Source organism: Ricinus communis, chromosome 1, assembly GCF_019578655.1.
Source record: "Ricinus communis isolate WT05 ecotype wild-type chromosome 1, ASM1957865v1, whole genome shotgun sequence".
Taxonomy (NCBI): Eukaryota; Viridiplantae; Streptophyta; class Magnoliopsida; order Malpighiales; family Euphorbiaceae; genus Ricinus; species Ricinus communis.
The window spans coordinates 17,716,212-17,725,388 of NC_063256.1; the positions used below are offsets into that span (position 1 = coordinate 17,716,212).

General features: G+C 45.3%; 1 non-coding gene across 1 annotated transcript; it reads left to right on the top strand.

The window, feature by feature from the left end:
- The first annotated feature begins 919 nt into the window (after positions 1–919).
- Positions 920–1,026, top strand: LOC125369053. Its single transcript, XR_007214546.1, has one exon. It is a non-coding gene; the product is annotated as a small nucleolar RNA R71 (small nucleolar RNA).
- The last annotated feature ends 8,151 nt before the right edge of the window (positions 1,027–9,177 follow it).

Below are 9,177 nucleotides of genomic sequence, written 5' to 3' on the forward strand. Positions count from 1 at the left end.
CATCAACTTTTTCATTTTCTCCACTAGGAAGTCCATCCGGGTGGCCTGCCTCTCCAACCCGTTCATAAGCTGCTGAAGCATAGTGTTCATTCCGCCAAGCTGTGCCCTAGTCTCCTCTTGAAACTGCACAAACTGAGTATGGTGCTGCTGCTATAGATCGTAGACTCGATCTAGTCGGTCAGCCAGAGCACTAATCTGAGCATTCGATGTCCCTGCAGAATAAAAGGATGAGGCTCCAGATGGAGGCATAAACACTCTAGCTGGGTTGGGGATCCTAACATCCGAGATCCCAGCCGACGGATCTTGGGCTCCTCTAGCCACTACCTCTCTAGCCTCCCTGACTATGGTGTTCACAAGCCTGTACTCTATACCATGTGGGTGTCTAGTAGCCGTGATCATCTGCATGTTGATCATATGTCTAATCCCTAATGGTGTCATGTCACCAATAATTGAAAGCTCTGACAGACAATCATCTAATACGTCCAGTCTCTTGGCTAATCTAGTCATGTACAGGCCAAAACAACAGTGCATCTTCTTCGGGGAGTCTACTATAAATGATCGGACTTGATGAGCCAACAAATATCCCAAGTCCAAGTTCTTCTGATGTTGCATAGCCTAGAGGATGAAGCCAACGTTCGCTGCATGAAACGACATCTAGAGTTGGTTAATCTTCTTGGTCATAAGCTCCACCTGAGCTGCCAAGGCTGCTGTAGAATCTATTTGGTTAACCACTCCTTATCTTCCTGGTCGGCTCCTAGAGGATTGCCACTGATAATTCTTTATGGCCATTTGCTCTATCAAATTCTGAGCCTGCTCGGGCGTCTTACTATTTAGCACCCCACCTGCTACAGCATCTACCATCTGCCTCGTCGTAAGGTTCGACCCACAGTAGAAGGTTTGAACCTGCATCCACACTGGCAATCCGTGATGTGGGCAGCATCTCAAAAGGTCCTTAAATCTCTCCCATGCATCATAGAAGCTTTCATCATCAAACTGCACAAAAGAAGATATGTCATTTCTAAGTTTAGCAGTTTTAGCAGGAGGAAAATACTTATATAAAATTTTTTCGGCCAACACCTTTCAGGTAGTAATAGTCTGTTGTGGAAGAGATTGCAACCATCTCAGCCGAATGGCATCATCGGTTGTTCCATTTATTTTGAATGTGTCACAAATCTCTAGAAAGTTGAAGATATGAGCATTGGGATCCTCGCTGGGTAATCATCCAAACTGCACGCTCTGCTGGATCATCTGGATAACATTGGCTTTTATTTTAAAGTTGTTGGCCGCTACAGTAGGTCTGACTATACTAGTTTTCATCCCATCCAAAGATGGTCGAGCAAACTCGTACATCGTCCTCTGATCGTCATTGACCTGGAGGTTGTGGTTCTCCATCACGTCTGCTCTTAAAACTTGAACTGTAACTCCATCCTCCTCCTCAACTGCCTGCAAACGTCGTCTCAATAATCTAAGAGAGGGCTCCGGGTCAGATAAGGGTTCTATGAGATCAAGATTAGAGCTCCTGGTCATAAACTACCTAAAACCGACAACCAAACAACCACCAATCAACTATAACAATAAAATAAAGAATACAGAATAAATAAATAAACAGATAATGACTAAATAAACATAAAAACAATTCACTCTAGTTCACCGTTACTTATTCCTCGGCAACAACGCCAAAAACTTGATGGGCTACTTATGCAACCTACCCTAAGGCAGTGAACCTATCGATGCAGCCTAGCACTAGTGAGTATCAAGGTCGTATCCCTGGAGATCAGGCGAACCTAGAGTTACTATTGTTCACTATGTTATCTAGTCTGAAATAGAGTGTGATCAGTTTAAATTAATTAACTAATGATTATGAATGCAAATAAAGGAATAAATAGCAACTAACAATCGAAAGACAATCACAACAAAAGAAGCAAACCCAAAGGGGACCTAAGTGATGGAATTCTAAGGTTGATTTTATAAATTACCAATCTTGCTACCCGTGCCTAAATCCTGAATCGAACTCGGCTCCTCTCTCGAGCTCACCAAGTTCCTAAACCTGCACTAACCTAATAGAATCTCTTCCTATTAGATTATTACAAATTAGCATTAAGCGTGATTTAGATCTATTAAGAGTTGTTAATTCTTAATCCGGTGAGTGAATTAACCTTATCTCTATGTGTTAACTACCAGTTCTTACTATTCAATTTCCAGTTGTAACAAGCATTTCTCAATGTCAAGAAACAACCCATAATACAATTAATTCAACATCTCAAACTAACTGAATCAAACTTTATTATTGAATAGCAAAAAGATTACAAGAAAGGCAATTACAAATCTAACAACTAAGCACATTCCATCACAATAAGGAACAAATAAGGAAAAGAAAATTGAAGGCATGTACACCCTTTTCTTTCAAGTTGGATGAGAAACCCTAATTTTCCAATCCAAAATATCAAACCCTAATTTGCCTCTTAAATGCTCCGAAATGTTATTTTGATCCTCAAATCAATGTTGAAAACAAGTGTAATCCTCCCGCAATTGATGAATTTGATCTCCCAAGGTCGCAATTGAGGTCTAGAAAACAAGTGAACTGAGTGTATACTCAGATTAGATCGGAGGAAATCGAGCCCCCTCTAAGAAAATAGAACTTTTGCCTATATACTCTCTTCAGCACGGCCATGGTCAAGCCTGTGCTGGTCAGCACGGGCGGAGTTAAGGCCGTGTTGATCCTAGGGTTCCGTTGTGTTGACCTCTTCCAGGCTATGCCCAAGCCGGTGCTGACCACCACGGGCCATGGTGGAAGCCATGGTGGCTACGAAAACCATGCCAAAAGGCACTCTTGGAAGGCAGCTAGTTGGCAATTCAGCACGGCCGAAGTCCACACCGTGCTCAACCCTCAGGGTGCTAGTCCTCGCCCAATTTGATGGATTTTGGTACGTAATCACACATATTTCCCTCGATTGTTGATGGTGTCCTTCGAAAATGACCTGAAATGAGGAAGGAAACAAAAGACAGGTGATTCTAGCATAAAACGGGATAATCATGCATAAAAATATAAACAATCAGGCATGAAAACATGTATAGTATTATGCCTATCAAAGCTGGTAGGCCGCAGCACCAACACGTTTCACAATTGGGAAAAGGCCTTTATATTGCCTTACCAAGCCTTTATCCACTTGGCGGAGGGACTTGAATTGATTAGGCAGAAGCTTCACCATTACCAAGTCACCAGCGCTGTATTCCTTAGGGCGCCTCTTCACATCAACACAATTTTTCATGTGCTTTGCTGCCTTGTTGAGGTATGCCCTTGTGATGTCTGCCTCTTCATGCCATTCCCTTACAAATTTATAGGCAGAAGGGTTGGCTCCTCTGTAGTTAGCAGCAATAGCATTTGGCGTCAATGGTTGCTGTCCCATGATAACTTCGAAGGGACTCTTGCCCGTGGACTCGCTTCATTGGAGGTTGTACGAGAATTGGACTACGTCAAGTAGCTTTGCCCAATCTCGTTGGTGAGCACTAACATAGTGCCTTAAGTAAAGTTCCATCAAGGCATTAATCCTCTCGGTTTGGCCGTCGCTTTGAGGATGAAAGCTTGTGGACAAGTTGAGGTCTGTGCTAAGCAACTTAAATAGCTCTCGCCAAAATTTGCCGGTGAACCGAAGGTCTCTATCGCTGATTATGCTCTTTAGCAAGCCCTAAAGCTTCACAACATTCTTGAAGAAGAGACGAGCTACCTCATCTACCTTGTAATCCGCTGGGGTAGGGATGAAAGTAGCATACTTGCTAAATCTATCCATAACGACCATAATGCTTCCGAACCCTTTGGATTTCGGCAGGGCCACGATGAAGTCCATCAAACACTGTCCTAAGGCCTTTCAGCGATAAGAAGAGGTTAAAGAAGGCCAGCAGGCTATTGTTATTCCACCTTGTCTTGTTGGCATACAAGGCAGGTTTGGACATAGGCCTCCACATCATCCTTACGTTGCGGCTAGTAGTAGCTTTGCTGGACTAGCGCAAGTGTGCGAGTCATGCCGGGGTGTCCAGCATACAAGAAGTCATGGCATTCCTTCAAGATTTCTCTCTATAGATTTCCCCACTTTGGCACATAGACTCGATTGCCAACAGTGAGGAAAAGGCCATCTTTCTCCCAAAAGTGTCGAGTTTTACCCTCAATCGCTAGCTTGATGATGCTCTTGGCCAAGGTGTCTTGCTGCATTCCTTCTTTGATACGGGCAAGGAAGTCACTCTTCAGTGTGCTAGCAGCAATGGGAGCCAACTTCGCTTTTCTACTTAGTGCGTCAGCGATAACGTTGGCTTTGCCTGGCTTGTATTCAAGCTTGTAGTCAAATTCGGCCAAGAAGTCTTACCAACGAGCTTGCTTGGGAGTCAACTTCTTTTGAGTCTGAAAGTAGCTCGTAGTCATATTGTCTGTTAGAATTGTAAACTCGCTGTCGAGCAAGTAATGTTTCCATGTGCACAAGCAATAGACGGTGGCAGTCATTTCCTTTTCTTAGACAGTATACCGCCTCTCCGTTTCGTTGAGCTTGCGACTTTCATAGGCAATAGGGTGCCTATCTTGCATGAGGATGCCTCCAATGGCATAGTCCGAGGCATTCGTGTGCACCTCAAATGGCTTCCCATAGTCGGGCAGCATCATGACGGGCTCCATTGACACGGCATCTTTCAAGGCTTCGAATGCAACCTGGCGTTCCTCACCCCAAGTCCATGCCTTATTTTTCTTGAGTAGGTCCGTTAATGGGGTGGCGATGGCAGAATAGCCTTTGATGAATCACCGATAGTAGTTCACCAGCCTAAGAAAAGATTGCAACTCGGGCACTTTGGAAGGAGGTTGCCATTCTTGGATGGCTTTGACTTTCGCTGGATCCATCATTAACCTGCCATCCTTGATTCGATGGCCAAGGAACTCCAATTCTTATTTCGTGAATGAGCACTTCTCTCGCTTCACGTACAGCTCGTGTTCGCGGAATACTTGGAAGACTTGCTTGAGGTGTTGCACATACTCCTCAAGACTATTGTTGTACACAACAATGTCGTCCAAATAGACAACCACAAACTTGTCAAGGAAAGGATGGAGTACCTTGTTCATGAACGTGCAGAAGGTGGCAGGGGCATTTGTGAGGCCGAAAGGCATGACCAAGAAATCGAAAGCTCTGTATAGCGTCACACACACTGTCTTCGGCACATCACCAGGTGCAATGTGGACTTGGAAGTAATCAAACCTCAAGTCCAGCTTTAAAAAGTACTGAGCCTTCCCCAATTGATCGAACTAGTCGGCTATTAAGGGGACTGGATACTTGTTCTTGATGGTGATCTTATTCAAAGCCCAATAAACTATACACATGCGCAGTGAACCGTCCTTCTTCTTTTGAAAGAGGACTGGCGCACCATATGGGGCCTTTGATGGTTGGATGTATCCCAAATCAAGTAGATCTTGGAGTTGTTTCCTCAATTCAGCCAGCTCCGGAGGTGCCATGCTGTAGGGTGCCATGGCAGGAGGTTTAGCACTAGGCTCGAGCTCAATATGGTGATCCACATCTCACTTAGGTGGCAATTTCTGCGGCAGCTTCTGTAGTATTACGTCCTTGTACTCGTCGAGGACTGCTTCGATGGATGGTGGCAAAGGTAGGGCAGATTGCTCAGCATTGTAATCCTCGTTGAGCTCTCTCACGGTTGCAACATAGTACTCCCCGTTCTTGAGACCCCGCTTGAGTTGCAAGGCAGAAATCATAGCAGGTTTAGATTTTGCGATTCCCTTCAAGGGGATCACTCGAAGCTTGAAAGCGTCGAGGACAACAAAGAGCTCGTAGAAGGTACCGGAATGGCATAGGCCTTGTAGTAGAATACTAGACCAAAGACAACTTTAAAATCGCCATAGGCTCTTCTTGGCATTTATCTTTATTGAATTCTGCCAGAATGGCATTCATGGCCTTACGATTTGGGCAGTCCCTCACCCAATGTGCATCATTGCAAATGAAGCAAGGCTTGGTTGGTTTAGAGGCTGTAGGTTTCTCTTTGTGCGATGAGCCTTGGTCGTGCTTTCAGTTGCCGCCAGAGGACTTCTGATAGCCACTCTCCTTGCCATTATTAAAGTCCCTCTTTTGGGCTCCCCCACTCTTAGAGCTAGGTTTCTTGCCCTTGTCTTGAGTGGAGTAGTCCTTGAGGTTCTCCACCGCGGCAATTGCTTCGTCAAGGGTCTGCACTCCACGTCATTCGAGCTCCATCTTCACCCAATCCTTCAACCCATCCTTCAAATCAAAAAGGAGTTGATCCTCGGTCAAGTCTGGAATCTCTAGCATAAGAGTCATGAACTCCTTGACATACTCTGCAATGCTTCCCATTTGCCTCAACCTACGCAGCCTGTTGGTACCTCATCGTTGGCATTGTGAGGCACAAACTGTTTGCGGAGTTCAGTTTTGAACTGCTCCCATGTGTTGATGATGCAAAGCCCCTTCTCCCTTTCGGAATGTTTTCTTATCCACCATAGTTGGGCGGAATCCCTTAGGAAGATGGCAGCATTGCTAATCTTCAAGAAGTCATCCGTGACATTCGTTGCCTCGTAGTATTATTCAAGACCAAACAAGAAATTTTCCACTGTAGTGTTATTATACGTGCCATTGTACATGGCAAGCTTAGGGACTTTTAAGCCGTGAGGAGCAGCGAAACTAGTAGTGGCAGCAGTGCTTGTCGAGGGTGGACTACCTCGATGAAGAGCATCCATCTCCCTACGATGCTCCTTTAGTTCATCTCGCAGGGACTTTTGCTGATCAACGAACTCCTCCCTTAGGGAGCGTAGTTCTCCCCAAAAAGCTTTGCCAAGGTCTTCGATCATTGCCTTGACAGCCCTTGTGATCTCCATGTTCTCATGGATGAGGTTTCAACCTGATCGCTAAGCTCGCCAATTGTTGAGGTCATGCTAACCAAGTCTTTCTCAAGGCTAGCAACTCTGGACTCCATAGGCTCACGCGTTAGACCTTGGATTTGCCCCATCTAGGTTGTGACCTTTTTCCTCACGCCCACGAGTCTGCTGAGTGCATTGCTCTTCCACCGCAGCAACGACAATTCCTCCCTCGCTTGCCATTACCCAAATCACTTCAGCCAGCGGTACCTAGGATTCAAACCATTGCTTTGATACCACCTGTCACAAACTTAGGCTTAGTGGTTAGCCAAGTCGCACGACACTTAGTTAACTTGCTTGTCAAAGTCGAACTAAGTAAGCCTAGATATGAGTTGGAGGGATTTTAGGTGAGCAAAGTAGGCAGTAAGGGTTTAAGACTAGAGTAGAGTAGGGTTAGGAGCATTTGAGCTTGAAAGTATGGAGAGCTTTTGTTCATTTTTCCAACCTTCTTTACAAGTACATGGGGTGGCCTTTATATAGGCTTTCCACCTCCTTAACATGTGACTAGGATTAGTTCATCTAGACTTTTCTACAAGCATCTCATGTACATGGCTTCCTTAAGAAGCTACTCTATTTACACAAAAGCATGGGAAGTTTCTGGAAGGCAGCCATCCTTAGTCTTTCATGGGAAGCTCTTAGGCAGCTCCTTAGCTTGGCTTGGCAGCACACTGCCTCCACCGCTGGGTGCAAAGAGTTTAAGGATTACCGAAAGAAATGCATCGTCAACCGAATCCAAGCCCCAACCAAGAAGGGTTTTATAAGCTCCCGTCCTACATAGCTCAAGCAACATAACTTAATGACATGCCTTTGCAATGGAACATCCACATCATAGCACCCCTTAAGCCTAGAGATCATCTCGAGCCGTAGCATAAAGAAAAACCACATGCAACTAGTGCTTCGTCAAGAACATCCAAATTTTCGCCAACAGCCCTTGTCCAGCCTCAATAGGGAATGCTAGACATGTATCATCGACCAGATCCAAACTCCTCGCAACAGGGAATGCGCATAAGCTTCCGCCACATAAGGTCAGGCAATACAATTGAATGACATGCCCTCTCAGTGCAACACCCACCGAATAACACGCCCAAGCTCAGAGATAATCTCAAGCCTTAACATAAGTATGCGCCCAAGCAAGATCTACATCGTCGACAGGATACAAACTTCGTGCAAAGAGCTTCCGTCACACCACCTCAGGCAATAGAATTGAATGACATGCCCTCAGAGTGCAACATCATCAGCCCTATATGATGCCCACGCATGTAGCTCATCTCCAGCCTCAACACAAGCACAAGCCTAAGCTAGACATGTATCATCGACTAGATCCAAACTGCTAGCAACAGGGAATGTGCATTAGCTTTTGTGACACGAGGTCAACTAATACAATTGAATGACATGCCCTCTCAGTACAACATCTACCTAATAACACGCCCAAGCTAAGAGCTTCTCTCCAGCCTTAACATAAGCATGCGCCGGTGCAAGATCTGCATCATCGAAAGGATCAAAACTACGTGCATAGGATGACCGAGCACTACAGCTCGTCTATAGCCTCAACACAAGCACGGGCCCATGCAAGAAATGTATCATCGACCGAGTCTAAACTCCTCGTAACAGGGCGTGCGTATAAGCTTCCGCGACACGAGGTGAGGCAATACAATTGAATGACATGCCCTCTCAGTGCAACATCTGCCTAATAACACGCCCAAGCTTGGAGATCATCTCAAGCCTTAACAAAAGCATACGTCCGTGCAAGATCTGCATCATCGGTAAGATACGACCTTGTGTGCCCATGTGAGGCAGATCCAAGAAAGTGTGCCTCGGCCAAAGGGGACGTCTCCTCATACTTCGGCATGCAGCAAGGTTGCCTATTGCTTGGTTTCGAGCATCCTATGACAAAGCATCACCCACAGCGTGCGTTGACAACCTATTAGCACGTCTTGCATGGGGCTGGGCCCCAACGGCTTTGGTTGGATCTTCCATCCATGTCTCAGCCTCGCCCTCTAAGGCCATCACAATCGCATAAAATTTTGTCAATTCTTATTTGGGCCCGCGTCAATTCCCACTTGGGCTATTATAGGCTACACAACATGATGTGCATAAAATAGACACATCTAAATGGGATTTTTAAGATTGATTTTATAGACATTTGGATGTGAATTGGTCCCAACACTCACCCTATGCGTTTGTTTGTGTACATTAGGTCTAAAAGAAGTCAAAGAATGATAAAGGGAAGAATTGGAGCATAATTGTACATCAAAGCTGCCGAAACAAGC